Source organism: Phodopus roborovskii, unplaced genomic scaffold (assembly GCF_943737965.1).
Source record: "Phodopus roborovskii unplaced genomic scaffold, PHOROB, whole genome shotgun sequence".
Lineage (NCBI taxonomy): Eukaryota > Metazoa > Chordata > Mammalia > Rodentia > Cricetidae > Phodopus > Phodopus roborovskii.
In genome coordinates this window covers 3,595,931-3,611,620 of record NW_026125052.1, presented here as the reverse complement: position 1 = coordinate 3,611,620, position 15,690 = coordinate 3,595,931, and positions in this window count along the sequence as shown.

Sequence of the window (15,690 nt, the reverse complement as noted above, 5' to 3'; positions counted from 1 at the left end):
GGTGCATCTGACCTGTTCTAGATGAATCCAAGTTGACTCTCTGGAACTTACAAGAATTCTTTGAGTTTGTGAAAAGGTATGTTTTAGACATATTAGTATTCCCATTGTTTGTAATCTGTGCTGAAATCCACATCGCACAAAAGGTGGTTACTCCCTTAGTGGTAGTATTCTGCCAGGTTAATAGCTTATCAGGATTTTATCAATTAATGTTAAAGACTATGATCTTTTGGAGTCTTAATATAACTATAGAGAGCTAGGTGTTGGTGGCACGCCTTTCATCCCAGCACGCAGGCAGAGGCAGGCGGATCTCTGTGAGTTTGAGACTAGCCTGGTCTACAGAGCGAGTTCCAGGACAGGCTCCAAAGCTTCACAGTGAAACCCTGTCTCAAAAACAAACAAACAAACCAAAACCCCATATATATTACATTGTTGCTGGTGTGCTGGCGTATGCCTATCATCCTGCACTACTGAAGGATAAGACAGAAGAATAATAAATTTGAGACTAACTTGAGCTATGTAGTGAGCACTAGGCTAGTGCAGCCTTCACTACATCATAAGATGTTGTCTATAAATAAATAAGCTGCCTAGAATTATAAGCTAAGTGAATTAAGTTTCAATGAACTAATAAATCAATCCTTTGTATGTCTAAAAATACCCCAGGCAAGGAGGTGTCTCTTCACAGCCTCCCTCTTCTCCTTTCTCCAGCCTTCTCCTTGTCCAGTAGCCCTGCCTACGCTTCCTGGCTGGCCAGCGGCCAGTGTTTTATTCATCAACCAATAAGAAAAACATATATACAGAAGGACATCCCCCATCATTCCCCGACATGTGTGGTATAGTCACATATTGTACTGCTTTTTAACGACTTTAAATGCATCAGCAGATCTTCTTTTATTTTTCAAGACAGGGTTCCTCGGTAGCTTTAGAGGCTATCCTGGAACTCACTCTGTAGACCAGGCTGGCCTGGAATTCAGAGATCTGCCTGCTGGGATCAAAAAGCATGGATCAACGTTGCCTGACTGCATCAGTAGATTTCTTGAGCTTGTAGATTCAGTGTTTAGGAGACAGGGGCAGAAAGGTTTCAAGTTCAAGGCCAGCATGAGCTATGGAGAACTTCACACACACACACACACACACACACACACACTTTTTTTTACCTTTTTTTTTTTTTTGTAAGAAATAACTGTACTGGTTACTTTCTTGTTTTTGCTACAAAAAAAAAAAAAAAAAAAAAAAAAAAATACTTACTAGGAGCCTGTATGGTAGCTCACCAGATAAAGGTACTTGTCTGTTGCCAAAACTAACAATATGAGTTCAATCACAATCACAGAGACATACACGGTGGAAGGAGAAATTCCTGCAAGTTGTCTTCTGACTTCCAGGCACAGACAAAATTAATAAATGTAATAAATAACTTTTTGTTTGTTTGTTTTTCAAAACAGAGGTTCTCTGTGTAGCTTTGGAGCCTGTCCTAGAACTCACTCTGTAGACCAGGCTGAACTCAAACTCACAGAGATCCTCCTGCCTCTGCCTCTCAAGTGCTTAGATCACCGCCCAGCACAAAAAAAAAAAAAAAAAAAAAAAAAAAAAAAAAGTGTCTGGTAAAAGTAACAGGAAAGAAGGTCTTGTCTGGGCTCTCAGTTTGAAGGTGCATTGGCAAGGGGGTCATGGTGGCAAGGATGAAGGTAGTTGGTCCATCGCATCCATAGTCAGGAAACAGGCTGGGAATTCTTGTGCTTGATTCACTGCTGGAACAACACATCCAGGGTAAATTTTCCCATGCCAATAAACAGAATCCAGGGAAACCCCACACATGCCTAGCAGCTTTATCTCTGGGAGATCCTGTCAAGACAACAGCTTTAACCATCACACAACAGCTTTCAGGATTCAGTCTTCCACTGTGGTTCAGAGGTCCACAGAGGTCAACCCAGGTCGTCCGGCTAGGCAGCAAGCGCCTCCATTGACTGAGCCACCTTGCCACCCTGAGGTTCCTAGACTGTGGGCTTTCAGGTGTCTACTGGAGGAAGTCAGTGTTGTCTTCACCTTTGATCTGGCAGAGGTCATGACCTACCTCCTTCTAGAGAAATCTAGACAGAAGTGATCAGCATACTACTGGAGCAGGGACTGTTCATGGTATTATCTCTCCTTCTTAGCTGTTTATTTTCTGTGCCAAGAAACTAGATATACCAGATGGGAGCTGCTCTGCCACTGTCATGGCCAACCTCCCAAAAAGCTGAAGGCTACAAAGGTACACTACACTGCTGCCTACGGTGTAGAAAGCCATAGCACACGAGTCACAGGAGTATTTGAAATGCTGGTGTCTGTGGTTTGTGGGTGTGGCAGTACAAAGGAAACAGATCTGGAGATCAGCTGAGCCCGTGGGAAGGAATGAGGAACTTACTTACCTTCTTCAAGAGGAATGTCCGCGAACCTGCACCCACGCAGTCATTCGAAAGCATGCAAACACTTTAATTTTTGTTTAAAAACATTAAAAAATACATCTTGTTATAAGCTATAGATAGCTTAATTTTTTAAAAAAGTTTCCTTCCACTGGAACTTCTTTTAGGGAACCCACTAGTCTGGTAGTAAGACAAAAATTCACACACACACACACACACACACACACACACACACACTGGCATACATACATACATACAACTTTTATTCTCTTTTGAGGAAGTTGGTCTTACCACTTCTACCATCTCCCTCTTCCTCAGCTAAATGTATATCAAGTGTGTGATAGATGCTCCTTAAAATTTCAAGTAGAGGGGCTGGAGAGGTGGCTCAGTGGTTAAGAACACTAGCTGCTCTTCCAGAGGTCCTGAGTTTAATTCCCAGCAACCACATGATGGGTCACAATCATCTGTAATGAGATCTGGTGTTGCAGAGGTTCTTGTCCACATGGGTCCTGCCACCCTTCTCAGCCCCAAATAAACACACAGAGACACACATTAATTATGAAACTATTGGCCAATGACTAAGGCTTCTTATTGGTTAACTCTGTCTTAATTATTAACCCGTTTCTATCAATCTATGTATTGCCACAAGGCTGTGGCTTACCCGGTAATGCCCCAGCATGGTGTTGCTCCTCTGGCAGCATGACGACTCTGTGTGGCTGGCTCACTCTGCCTGCCTTTCCCAGAATTCTCCTCTTCCAAGTCCCACCTATCCTCCCGCCTTATTGGCCAACAGTGATTTATTCATTAACCAATAAGAGAAACATACACAGAAGGACAACCCCCACCAGTCTGGTGCCCTCTTCTGGCCTGCAGGCATACATGCAGACAGAACACTGTATAAATGAATAAATAAATCATAAAAGTGGGAGGTGGAAAGATGGCTCAGAGGTTAAGAGCACTGGCTGCTCTTCCAATAGTCCTGTGTTCAATGCTCAGCAACCACATGGTGGCTCACAACCATCTCTAATGAGATCTGGTGCCCTCTTCTGATATGCAGGCATACATGCAGGCAGGATACTGCATACTAGATAAGTAAATTGAAACCTAAAAGAGAGCAGTGCCTGCTCTTCTGGAAGAGCAGGGTTCAGTCTCCAGCTCACAGCAGCTCACAACTGTCTGCGACTCTTGTGCCAGGGGATCCAACACATTGATCTCTGTGGGTATGCCCACGGTAGAACCACAAATGACGGAGAAAAGAAGTAAAGGAGAAAGTGGGACCTCTCTTTTAAGTTTACAGCAAAATTCTGATAGTCTTTTTAGTCCAACATTTGCAGTTAGAAAAAAACAATAGCAAAGAGCCAAATGTGGTGGCACCTGCCTGAGATCCCAGCACCTGGGAGTCTGCGAGCAGGAAGACTGGTTCAAGTTCAAGGTCAGCCTGGTTTACACAGTGAATTCCAGGCCAATTATAGATGGCTATATAGCAAGACCCTGTCCCAAAAACAGAAAAAGAAAAGAAAAATATTGAAGTATCTAGTGAGTAGATAACACTCTGGCATTGGTCAGTATTTTCTTGCTACAGAATCAGTCAAAGTACTTCAAAACAGGCTGGAAAGATGAAGGCTCAGGGGTTATGCTGTCTTTCCTGCTCTTGCAGAGGACCTGAGTTTGATTCCCAGCCCCTATACTGGATAGTTAACAACTGGGTAGCTCACAACTGCTTGCAACTCCAACTCCAGGAGATCTGTCACCCTCTTCTGGGCTCCAGGAGTGCCTGCACTCACATGTGTACACACTTATATATACCCACATAATTAACAATAAATCTTTAAAAAATATCCTTCAGGCTTGGCGGTGGTGGTGCATGTCTTTAGTCCCAGCACTCGGGAGGCAGAGGCAGGTGGATCTCTGTGAGTTTGAGACCAGTCTGGTCTATAAGAGGAAGTTCCAGGGCAGGTTCCAAAGCCACAGAGAACCCCTGTATTAAAAAAAAAAAAAAAAAGCTGATTGACTGATGGCTAGGAAGAATTTTGTGGTAGAGAGGATGCTGGAAGGATGAGGGTGGAGTCTCAGGAGTCAGGAGGAGGCATCATGAGACACAGAGAGAAGGAGGAGGTAAAGGAGGCTGGGCAGCACATAGATAATAGAAATGGGTTAATTTAAGTTACAAGAGCTAACTGAAAATAAGCCTAAACTATTGGCTGAGCATTTATGATTAATATAAGTCTCTGTGTGGTTATTTGGGAGCTGGTTGGTGTTCCCAAAGAAAAACTCCACCTATAGAAGTCAGCGGGTGTTATGGGGTTTCTGTTTTGAGACAAGGTCCCACCTTGCATCTTAGGCTGGCCTCAAACTCATGAACTTCCTGCTTCAGTCTCCCCAGTGCTGGGGTTTTTAGCACATGCTACCATGCCAGGCAGACAGTAGATTCTAATCCTTAGACAAAGCAGAGACATCAAATACAGCTACTTTAGCCTTCTCGAAGTAGAGACCAAGAACAAAATGGCCCTGTGTCACCATACACTGAAGAAAATGCAGGATCATTGAGTTAGCTCGTTGGGTAAAGATACCTGCTGAACAACTTGGAAACCCATGTTTGGTACCTGGAACCCACGTAAAGGTAGAAGGAGAGAATGACTCCACAAAATTGTTCTCTAATAAACACCCACGCACGTTCACTCATGCGCACGCGGACACACACACACACACACACACCAGACATACACCCAAGAGAGAATAGTCAATTTTCTTCAACAGTGCATGCAGAGAGCCCATTATCATTTAATTTACTCCCTAGTTTCCGGCTTACAATGTATCATGTTCTAGGGACACAGTAGAGAAAAAACGCACACAAGGTCCTATTGTGAGTGTGCACGATAAAGGCTTTAAGCCAACCGGGAGCAGTTTGGCTAACCTATGATTGCCTGTGTTGGACCCAGCTGCAGTGCCTCCTTCTCTAGGAGCAGAAGGGCCCATGTGCTGATCCCAGCTGGCTCTGGGGAAAGTGGTCATTTCCCCTCTCGCCTCTCAAGACAGTGCCGAGGACTGCAGGTAAGAGCTGCTACACAAGGCACTAATCGGTTTTGCTTCTGTTTCCCCATCACTGGGCTGTGTCCTCTTATATTTTTGAAATATGAGATTGTTCACCAGATATTTCTGTCTTTATTCAATATTTTAAAGATAGATCTTATGAAGTTCAGGGAGCATTAAGTTCAGCAAGCAAGTTCTCTACCACTGAGTTATATTTACTACCCCTGCTACCTTTACCCCCAGCCCCTAAACCCCCACCCACAAGACAAGGTTTCTTTTCTCTGTAGAGCCCTGGCTGTCCTGGAAATCACTCTGTAGGCCAGGGTAGCCTTGAACTCATAGAGATCCACCTGCCTACCTCCAAGCTACCTTTATTGTTTAAAAGAAGGCATATTATTGGGGGGGGGGAAGACCAGAAGAAGCCATGAGGTCCCCTGGAGCTGCAGCTGCAGTGTGCTGGGAACTGAACTCTGGTCCTCTGGAAGAGCAGGAAGTGGTCTTCACCACTGAGCTGCCATCTCTCCAGCCCTGAGACAGGTTCTGATAGACCGGGTCTTGATATGTAGTCACCTGATTTTATGTCTCTGCCTTCTGAGTATTAGGATTATAGTTCTGAGACCACAGCCTATGCCCAGTACTCTTCTCATTCCCATATTAAGACAATTGAAGTAGAGAGGTCTCAAGCTGGGTGTGGTGGTCCATGCCTTTTAATCCCAGCACTCAGGAGACATAGGCAGTCAGATCTCTGAGTTCAAGGCCAGCCTGGTCTACAAACTAGTTCTGTTATACAGAAAAACTCTGTTTCAACAAAAAAGCTCTCACTGGAACTGGCTTTGTAGAGCTGAGCTTGAACTCACAAAGATCCAAGTGCTTCTGTCTCAAGAGTACTGGGACTTAAGGTGTATACCACCATACCTGGCTGAAAAGCATGGGTTATGCTAGCCATTATATAGAAAGCTGTCTCAAGAATGGCAGAGAATTCTCTAACTAAAACATCTGTGTTGTACATACTTGGTTTAAATCTTGAACTCTTTGTTGACCAGGGCTTTCCATTTTGTGAAAGCCCTAAGCAATTTCAGATGGTTTGTCCTTGCATGGAAGGCTGCAGGAGGGACACAATGTTTCCTGTTAGAGCCATTTCTCAGAGCAGTAGAGCACCCTGCCTCTTCCAAGCATTGCAGGTGGCTTTGAGCTCTCTCTGTATTGAAGGGAGGCTTTAGATTCCTGACCCACATTCTTGACCTCTTTCACACTTCCTAATTCTCCGCTTCTGAAATGGCTTTGTTATAGGAGTGACGCAATTCTCCGGGTGGATGGATTTGTGGATTGTGCAGAACCAGTGAGTGAGATTGGTGAAGAAGTGATTATTGAAAACGGCATTCATCCAGGTTAAATGACTATGTGTGCGTGTGCATGCACACACGTGTGTGCATGTTCTTCACAGTGTGTGTAGAGGTCAGACGACAACCTCACATGCCTTCTACCTGGTTTGAGACACAGTCTCCTCATTGTTCACCACTACAGACTAGCTGTCAGGCTGGTGATCTTGGGGGACTGTCCTGTCTCTGTGTCTTGTCTGCCTCTCAGGGCACTGGGATTGCCAGTGTGAACTACCCTGACTTTCCATGGGTTCTGGAGACTCAAACACGGTTTTCACACTGTACAACCAATGCTTCACCCACTGAACTGTTTTCCCAGCCCCATTGCACTCCCTTTCTTTTAGAAACCGGGTCTCACTAAGTTGTGTTCCCTGGCCCAGCACTTGCTGTGCTGATCAGCTGTCTGTGATTTTGCAAGCAACCCTCCTGCCCTCCCTCCTCAGTGCTGGGATTACAGGCATACCCTGGCATATATGGGTTAAATGAGTCTTTGGAGGCCATACTGAGGGTTACAGCCTGTCATGTACTAGGCAAGGACTTCACCACTGACCATAATCCCAGCTGTTCTTTAAAACACACACACAGAGAGCTGAAGGGAAGGCTTAGCTGTTGAGAGCACTTGTTGCTCTTGCAGAGGACTCAGGTTCTGTTCCCAGCACCCACATAGTGGCTCCCAACCACCTGCCACTCCAACTAGCCAAATAGCCATATATACAAACTAAAATAAATACATCTAAAACATCAAACAAACACAACCAGCTTCTTACCTAGTCAGGGTTTTGCTAAATTGTACAGGTTGGCCTTGAACTTTATGAACCTTTTTGCCTCAGACACCCAAGTGGCTGGAATTACAGGCCTGCACCAATCACCCAGCCCAGCAAATCAGATCATTCATTTCCTTCAGTGCCACAGCCTGACATCACCCCAAACCATTTCCTTCCTGCATTACTGCAGAAACTCCTCCAGCTTCTTCCATTCTCAGCCTATTCTTTTTGTTTTGTTTTGTTTTTGCTTTTGCTTTTCGTGAGACAGGATTTCTCTGTATTACTTAGGGGCTTGTCCTGGAACTAGCTGGACTTGACTCAACTCACAGAAATTTGCCTGCCTCTGCCTCCCAAGTGCTGGGATTAAAGGCATGTGCCACCAACACCCAGCAGCTCAGCCTGTTCTTAAGGCAGCCACCCAAGCAGTCCAGTCCATTTGGCTCAGTAGTAAGAGCTCTTGTCTCCTCTTGCAGAGGACCTGGATCCATTTTTGAGCAGCCACATGACATCTCATAATCACCAGGAAGTAAGTGTGGGCATCAGCCACTCATGTGTGCACAGACATACATGCAGGCAAAAACACTCATACTCACAAAATAAACCAGTCTAAAAACAAAGTTGGGCAGGGGTGGTTCCCGGTGAGTTCAAGGCCATCCTGTCTATATAGAGACCCTGAGGGAAAAGAAAGGGAGAAGGAAAGGACAGTGTGGATGTGATGGTGCATGCAGTCCCAGCACTGCGAGACTAAGGCAGGGGCCTTGAGCTCCACACCAGTCTGGGCTGTAATGAGACCTGGCTCACAGAAACAAACGGAAGACAGCCACAAAAAAAGAGACATCAAAACAACAGTCATATTGTGTCTCTTCTCTAACCAAAACCCTCCACGTGGAGGCTGATGACACCCTTTTTTTCCAGCTTCAATCAGGAGACCCAGTGCCACACACACACACACACACACACACACACACACACACACACACACACTTTTTTAGTGTTTTGAGACAGGATCTCTCTGTAGCCCTGACTGTCCTGGAACTCACTGGGTAGATGAGTCTGGCCTCAGACTCACAGAGATCCACCTGCGCCTGCCTCCCAAGTGCTGCACTAAAGACAAGACATGCCTGCATGAATAAAATCTTTAAATAATCCCTCCTTTGATTTTCTTTTTCAACAGCTAAGCCAAAGGCCGTCTGCGGCCCCTTCCTTCCCCCAGCCTCGATTTCTCTGCCACAGCCCTCACTCTTTCCACTGCTCAGTGAATTGTGACCTTACTAGTGCCTCTCTCCTTCCCCACACACTCTGTCCTGAGGCCCTTGATGGGGGAAACTCTTCCATCTCTTCCATGGGTGAAACTTCTCAGGAAGTACATGGTCATCAGTCCCCCAACTGGGAGTTACCCTGTGGGGCTAGAGAGATGGCTCAGTTGATACAGTGCTTGGGAGGCAAATATGAGAACCAGAGCCTGAACTCCAGCACCCTGATTAATTAAAAGACCCTAGGAATGGTCCCCAGAACCCACAATCCAAAGGAAAGCTTCAGAGGTAGATAATGCTGCTCCCAGAAACAACAGGCCATTACACAAAACTTCCAGTTCCATGTGTCTGTTCACAGAGGCCCCAGAGACCTAATACAGACTATTGCCATCGTCCCTCCTTGCTGGGCCCTGGACCATTGTAGCTGCGGTCTCAGAACAATGCTCCCAACTTCCTCTCTGCATCTTATGGTGAAAGTGAACTCAAGATAATCCTATGCCTATGGCTTTGCACTTTTAGGACTATCTTTCATCTGTGAAAGTGCCATAAACTAATAAAAAACCTAGCTCTAGTAATTAGGTGACCTTTAAAACATTTTATTAGGTTATAGCAAAATGTGGCCAGGTTTTGTATAGCCTGTGGCATTGAATATTGGCGTAATCTTTTAGAAGAGTACGGAAGACAAGGAGAACAAGGACTGGAGATGTGGCTTGGTTGGTGGTGTGCTTGCCTCACACGGACAGGATTCTGGGTGTTGCCAGGCAGTGGTGGAGCATGACTTTAATCCCAGCACTCGGGAGGCAGAGGCAGTCAGAGCTCTGTGAGTTTGAGGCCAGCCTGGCCTACAGCTCGAGTTCCAGGACAGGCTCCGAAGCTACACAGAGAAACCCTGTCTTGAAAAGCTGGGGTTAAAAAAAAAAAAGGCATGGCTGTGGGAGTGGGTGAGGGGTAGACAAGGTGACTCAGCAGGTAAAGATTCAGGGTGTCAAGGTGAGGTCACCCAAGGTGAGCCCCAGAATCCACCTGGTGGACAGCTGACATCCCCCTCCCCAGGCACACAGCACCCCAATGCACAAAATAAAAAAGGATTATTTTTTTGATTACTTTTTTGGGGTTTGTTTTGTTTTAAGCCACAGCATGATATCCCATACCTCTAATCTCAGTGCTTGGGAAGCTGAGGCAGAAGGACAAGGCTAATGTGAACTGCATAGTAAAATTCAAGACAGCCCTGACAGACAAAACAAAATAAGCAAAACCTGTCTTTAAAATCCTAAATAAAAGAATGTATCTCCCAGCTCCCAAAACCAGAATTGTTTGTCCTCCACATTATAGCCGGGTTTTTTTGCTTGTTTTGTTTAACTATAACTTTCACAGTTCTTGGCCTCAGATTTTAAACCTCAGGGCCTGTCCTAAACACTGCAGGGTCTCTGGCCTCTGCTTACTAGAATGACAGTAGTGGCACTCCCAGAATGTCTTTTGATCTTGGCAAAATTTATGAGGCTGGGTGTGTGAAGGAGAACTCGAACTAATAAGGGATGACCCAGCTTGGGGGTGTGGTGGGGTGTGTGTGTGTGGTGGTTGGCTATACCCAAATTCCACCACAAGAGGTCACCCTAGACCCCATTATGATTTGAATTAGTCCTACACTAGGCTTTGAGGACTACCAAATAGTTTATTATTTGATGGTAAGTGATGAAGCTTAAACTAAAGCATTGCTGGTTCAAAAGAGTCCCAAATAAATGATGCACACATTCTAAAGAGGTACCACACTCCTTTTGTTCTTTCTTAAAACGGTAACGTACGTACGCGCGCGCGCGTGTGTGTGTGTGTGTGTGTGTGTGTGTGTGTGTGTGTGTGTGTGTGCGCGCGCGCTCTGTAACTGCTGTAGAGAAAGCCAACAGACACAAACTATAGTCTGATCTCTCGGGTGGTGCCAGTAAGATCAGAAAAACACCACCATGTAAAAATCTCAGGAAATGGGAAGAATAGGATTTAAAATGTACTTATGGGTGCTTTCCCAATTAATAAAACTGGGAAACTGGGGAGTTGGAGGATATAGCACACACCTTTAATCCCAGCAATGGCGGGTGGATTTCTGGGAATTAGGGGTTAGCCTGATCTACATACTGAGTTTCAGGCTAGCCAGAGCCGGAAGCATGGATCCTCCTCGCTGTTGGGCTCCGGATGCTACATTCCTCAAGAGAGATTTCCTAACTGTGGCTAGTAGTCATCTTGCTCTAGTCTTACTGGGTTATCCTGAGGGTCAGATGAACGTGTTTTGAGATGTCCAACAACCCACAAAGGGCACCACTGCCTCTGGAATGCAGTAGCTTTTGTGGCCCCTTGCCAATCTTTCTGCGAATTGTAACATGGAGTGTATGGACACTGGGATGGTCCAGACCAGAGAGCTGAGAAGAGGGTTGCCAGCTCCAGATTCCCTTTCTGAACAGGTCTTGGGGTAAACTGGGTGTGGTGGCTCATGTCTGTAATCCCAGTGTTTTAGGGTTTCGATTGCTGTGAAGAGGCCCCATGACCATGACAACTGTTATAAAGGAAGACATTTAATTGGGGCTGGGTTTTACTTTCAGAGGTTTAGTCCATCATCATCATGGTACAACATGGCAGTGTGCAGGCAGACACGGTGATGGAGCCGGAGCTGAGAGTCCTGCATCTTGATCCTCAGGCAGCAGAACCAGTCCGCTGGGCGTGGCTTGGGCATATATGAGCCCTCAAAGCCCACCTCCACAGTGACACACTTCCTCCAACAAGGCCACACCTACTCCAGCAAAGCCACACCTCCTAATAGTGCCACTCCCTGTGGGTCAAGCATCCAAACACATGAGTCTATGGAGGCCGTACCTATTTAAACCACCACACCTAGTATTTGGAAAGTCCAGTTAGAGGAGATTGCCTCAAGTTTGAGTCCAGCCTGAGCTGTAAATAGTAGGTTAAGTCAGCATAGGTGTCTTAGGGTTTTTATTGCTTTGATGAAACACCATGACCAAAGAACAAATTGGGGAGGAAAGGGTTTATTTGCTTATGCTTCAGCATTGCTGTTCATCACTGAAGAAGTCGAGACAGGAACTCAAACAGGACAGGATCCCGGAGGCAGGAGCTAAAGCAGAGGCCATGGAGGGGAGCTGCTTACTAGTTTGCTTCCGCTGGCCCCCTCAACCCACCTCCTCACAGAACACAGGACCATCAGCCCAGAGACAGCACCACCCACCATGGGCGGGCCCTCCCCCATTGATCACTAAATGAGAAAATGCCTTACAGCTGGATCTCAAGGAGGCATTTCCTCAGCTGAGGCTCCTTCCTCTGATGACTCCAGCCTGTGTCAAGTTGACACACAAAACTGTCCAGTACAATGGGACATAGTGTGAGACCCTGTATCAAAACAACAACCTAATTGGGGAGGCAGCTTAGTCCCTAAAGTTCGTATGACTCAAGCAGGAGAGGACTCAATCTTGAATCCCCAGCACAGTGTAGAAGCTGGGCCTATAGCCACAGTCCTAGGGGAGGGCAGAGAGGGAGAGGGCTGGAGCTCATTGGCCCACCAGTCCAACTGGATCAACGCATGAGCTCTGGGTTCAGTGAGAGGCCCTGTCTAAAAAAATAAGGTGGCGAGGAAAACATCAAACATTGGCCTCTGGCCTCTACATTCATGTACACACATGTACACCTGCACCCAAACACACACAACAACTTAAGATGTTCAGGCTGGAGTGTAAGGATTCAGGCATTATGCTGGCCTGCCTCTGTCACCTGGCAGAATGCACTCAGGCAGTACCCTGGTCAGCCCAGGGTTCCATGGCTATTAGTCTGCACAAAGGTGCAAAGGACCCTTTAAAAGAAAGACCCCGCCCACTTATGCTCCCTCTCTCCCGCTGTTCCCATGGGACAGACAGAACTTTTCCTGTCTCTTCTGTCCTCTCTGTGTCTCTGTGCCTCTTCACCTCTGTTCTCTTTCCTTCCCCCTCTCCTTCCCCTTTCTAATAAAACTTCTCACTTAAGCTCTGCCTGGCATGTTTGTCCCCTGACTCGGTCACCCTCGCCTGCCATGGAATCTGCCAAGGCTCCCCATGCGCATTATCATCACATGAAGCATAGTTTAAGGATAGTGTTAATGTACATGTACACAAGACCCTAGGTTTAATCTCCAGCACTGGCACTGGCCAAGGTTGAGGAGGGAGGGGGAAGAGAGGGAGAGAGAGATCTTGCTAGTCTTGGTTCCTTGTGGTTGATATAGGCCAAGCGTCCACTAAGGAGGCTGTAAAAGGATCTAAATAGAGATCCAGGCCAGCTTGGGCCTAGAGTACAAGGCCAGTCTTGATTCTGACAGTAAAAAGTAAAGAGAGCTGGTGGCCAGGCATGGTAGCGATGCTTCTAATCCCAGCATTTAGGAAGCATGAGCAGCTAGATCTTGGTGAGCTTGAGACCAGGCTAGTCTATATAGGGTGTTACAGGGTCATATAGGGAGACCTTGTCTCGGAAAGACACAGCTCTGTAATTCCAGCTTTTGGGAGGTGGAGGCAGGAGGGTCGGAATTTAAACCTAGCCATCTATGGTTGTGCACAGCTTTAATTCTGAAGTTCAGAAGAGGGCATCAGGTTCCCCAAGAGCTGGAGTTATAGGTGATTGTGAGCTGTGTTGTGGGTGCTGGGAACCTAATTGAGATCCTCTGGGAGAGCAGCCAGTGCTCTTAACCACTGAGACATCTCTCTAGCCACCCCACCACGCCCTGTTTTAGGGAGAAAAATATCTATCTTGCAGGTTGCCTTAAGAATGGATCAGATGCCTATTGGTGGTCATGCACTCCTTTAGTCCCAGCACTCTGGAGGCAGAGGCAGACAAATCTTTAAGTTCAAGGCCAGCCTGGTCTCTAAAGTGAGTTCTAGGACAGGCGGGGTTACACAGAGAAATTCTGTCTGAAAAAAACATAAACAAATAAAATAATGAATCACATACCTCTCTGTATGTGAGATACTCTGGATGAATAGAAACAGCTATTTTTATTAAAACAAGTTCATGCCCAGAAAGGTCCAAGGTACTTAGCAACAGTCTGGAAGGCACATCTTTTAGCTACATTCATGCTTGAAAACATTGACTTGGCCAGAGCTGAAAGCGTTTATTGTACATAAAGAAACAAAGCACAGTTACAATGTCTGTCCACACAGGAAGATGGCTCCAGGCCCTCCTCTGTGATGTAATGCCACGGGACTTTACTGATGGGTGTTGGGGGAACATGCAGTCAGCCTGTGAAGGGTTCTCCCCCCTCCCGGCAGGGGCAGAGTTGGAAGTTTTCCCAGGTGGGATGGCAGTGTGGGAGTGTGTAGCCTTTACCCTTTAGGAAGTTTCCATTGTAGTTTTTTTTTCTCTTTAATGCAGCCTGCCCCTTTTATTATAGATCATCCAGAAGTTTCGGGTTCAGCGTGTTCATACTTGAAAGCAGGGCTGCTATCGTCAGATCAGCACACTGACAGCCGACCCTATCCATTGATTCCCACTGGATTCAACTCAGCCGGGAACCTGTCAGGAGGAGCCACAGGTGCCAGGTGCTGGAAACGCACTGTTGATCTGATAAGTTCTTGCCAGTGGAGCCTGGCAGAGAAGACAGATAGCTGATAACTCTTCCTAGGGAGTGTGGAGGGTTGGGTGATGTAATGGAGCTATGAATAAAGTGCTATTCAGGGCACTGGGGAGAGAAACATTAATTTCATTAGGGAGGGTAAAGGAAAGTGCTCTAAAGAGACATTCGATCTGCTCTTTGGACCAAGGCACCAGGCAAATAGCTTTTCTTTTCTTGTCCAGTACTGGACATCGAACCCAGAGCCTTGAACATTCTAGGTGAGCACCGTTCCCCAGAGCTGCTTCTACTTCCTTGTTGTTATATCAATATTATTTATCTGTTTTAAATATTAAAGATTCTCTCCAGGTTTGGTAGATGCATGTGTTGAGATAGATTTCAGGTGACAGGGTCCTTTTAAAGGGACTGGCCACCCCCCCCCCCGCAGGAATAGCTGGAGTATGGTGGTGGTACAATAGCAACTGGCAAAACAAAGGAAATTCTCTAGGTTTATATATAGACTTTAGAAGGTAGGGGGTCTCTGAGCTTAAAGAGGAAGGGTTTCTAAGATCAGCAGGTCTGAGAAGCCTGATAGATGGGATATAATGTGCAAATATAGGAAGCTGATCCTATTGTTCCCAATCTTGGGGCCTTTACATGTTAGGAACTTCAAAGCTTAGGGAAGGTGCAGGTGGAGTGTAATGCATGGTATACTGAACTCAAGTTTACATTATAAACCAGGCCAGCCTTGAACTGATACAGATGTTCCTACCTCGGCCTTCTGAGTGCTGGAATTACAGGTATAACCCACCATGTTCTGCTTATTTTAATTTTTTTGTTTTATTTTAAATTTGGGATGTTTTGTTTGTTTGTCTGAGACAGGTTTCTTTACATAGCTGTCCTGGAACTTGAACTCAAAGAGATCTGCCTGCCTCAGACACAGGCCTCCCATACCCCAAAATTGGGATTGAAAACATGCACTACTAGGAAGGCTATTTTGATTTTTGAGACAGGGTATCACTCTTTAACCTAGGCCAGCCTTGAATGTGCAGCCATCCTACTGCTTCAGCCTTATAGGTTGCTAGGATTGAAGGTTGTTGGAACGCCCAACTCTCAGATTCTCAGCATTAAAGAATGAGTAAGGGGCAACTAGAGAGATGGCTCAGTGGTTAAGAGTACTGGCTACTCTTCCAGAGGTCCTGAGTTCAATTCCCAGCAACCACTTGATGGCTCACAACCATCCATAATGAGATCTGGTGCCCTCGTCTGCCCTGTAGGCAGACAGACATGCAGGCAGAACAC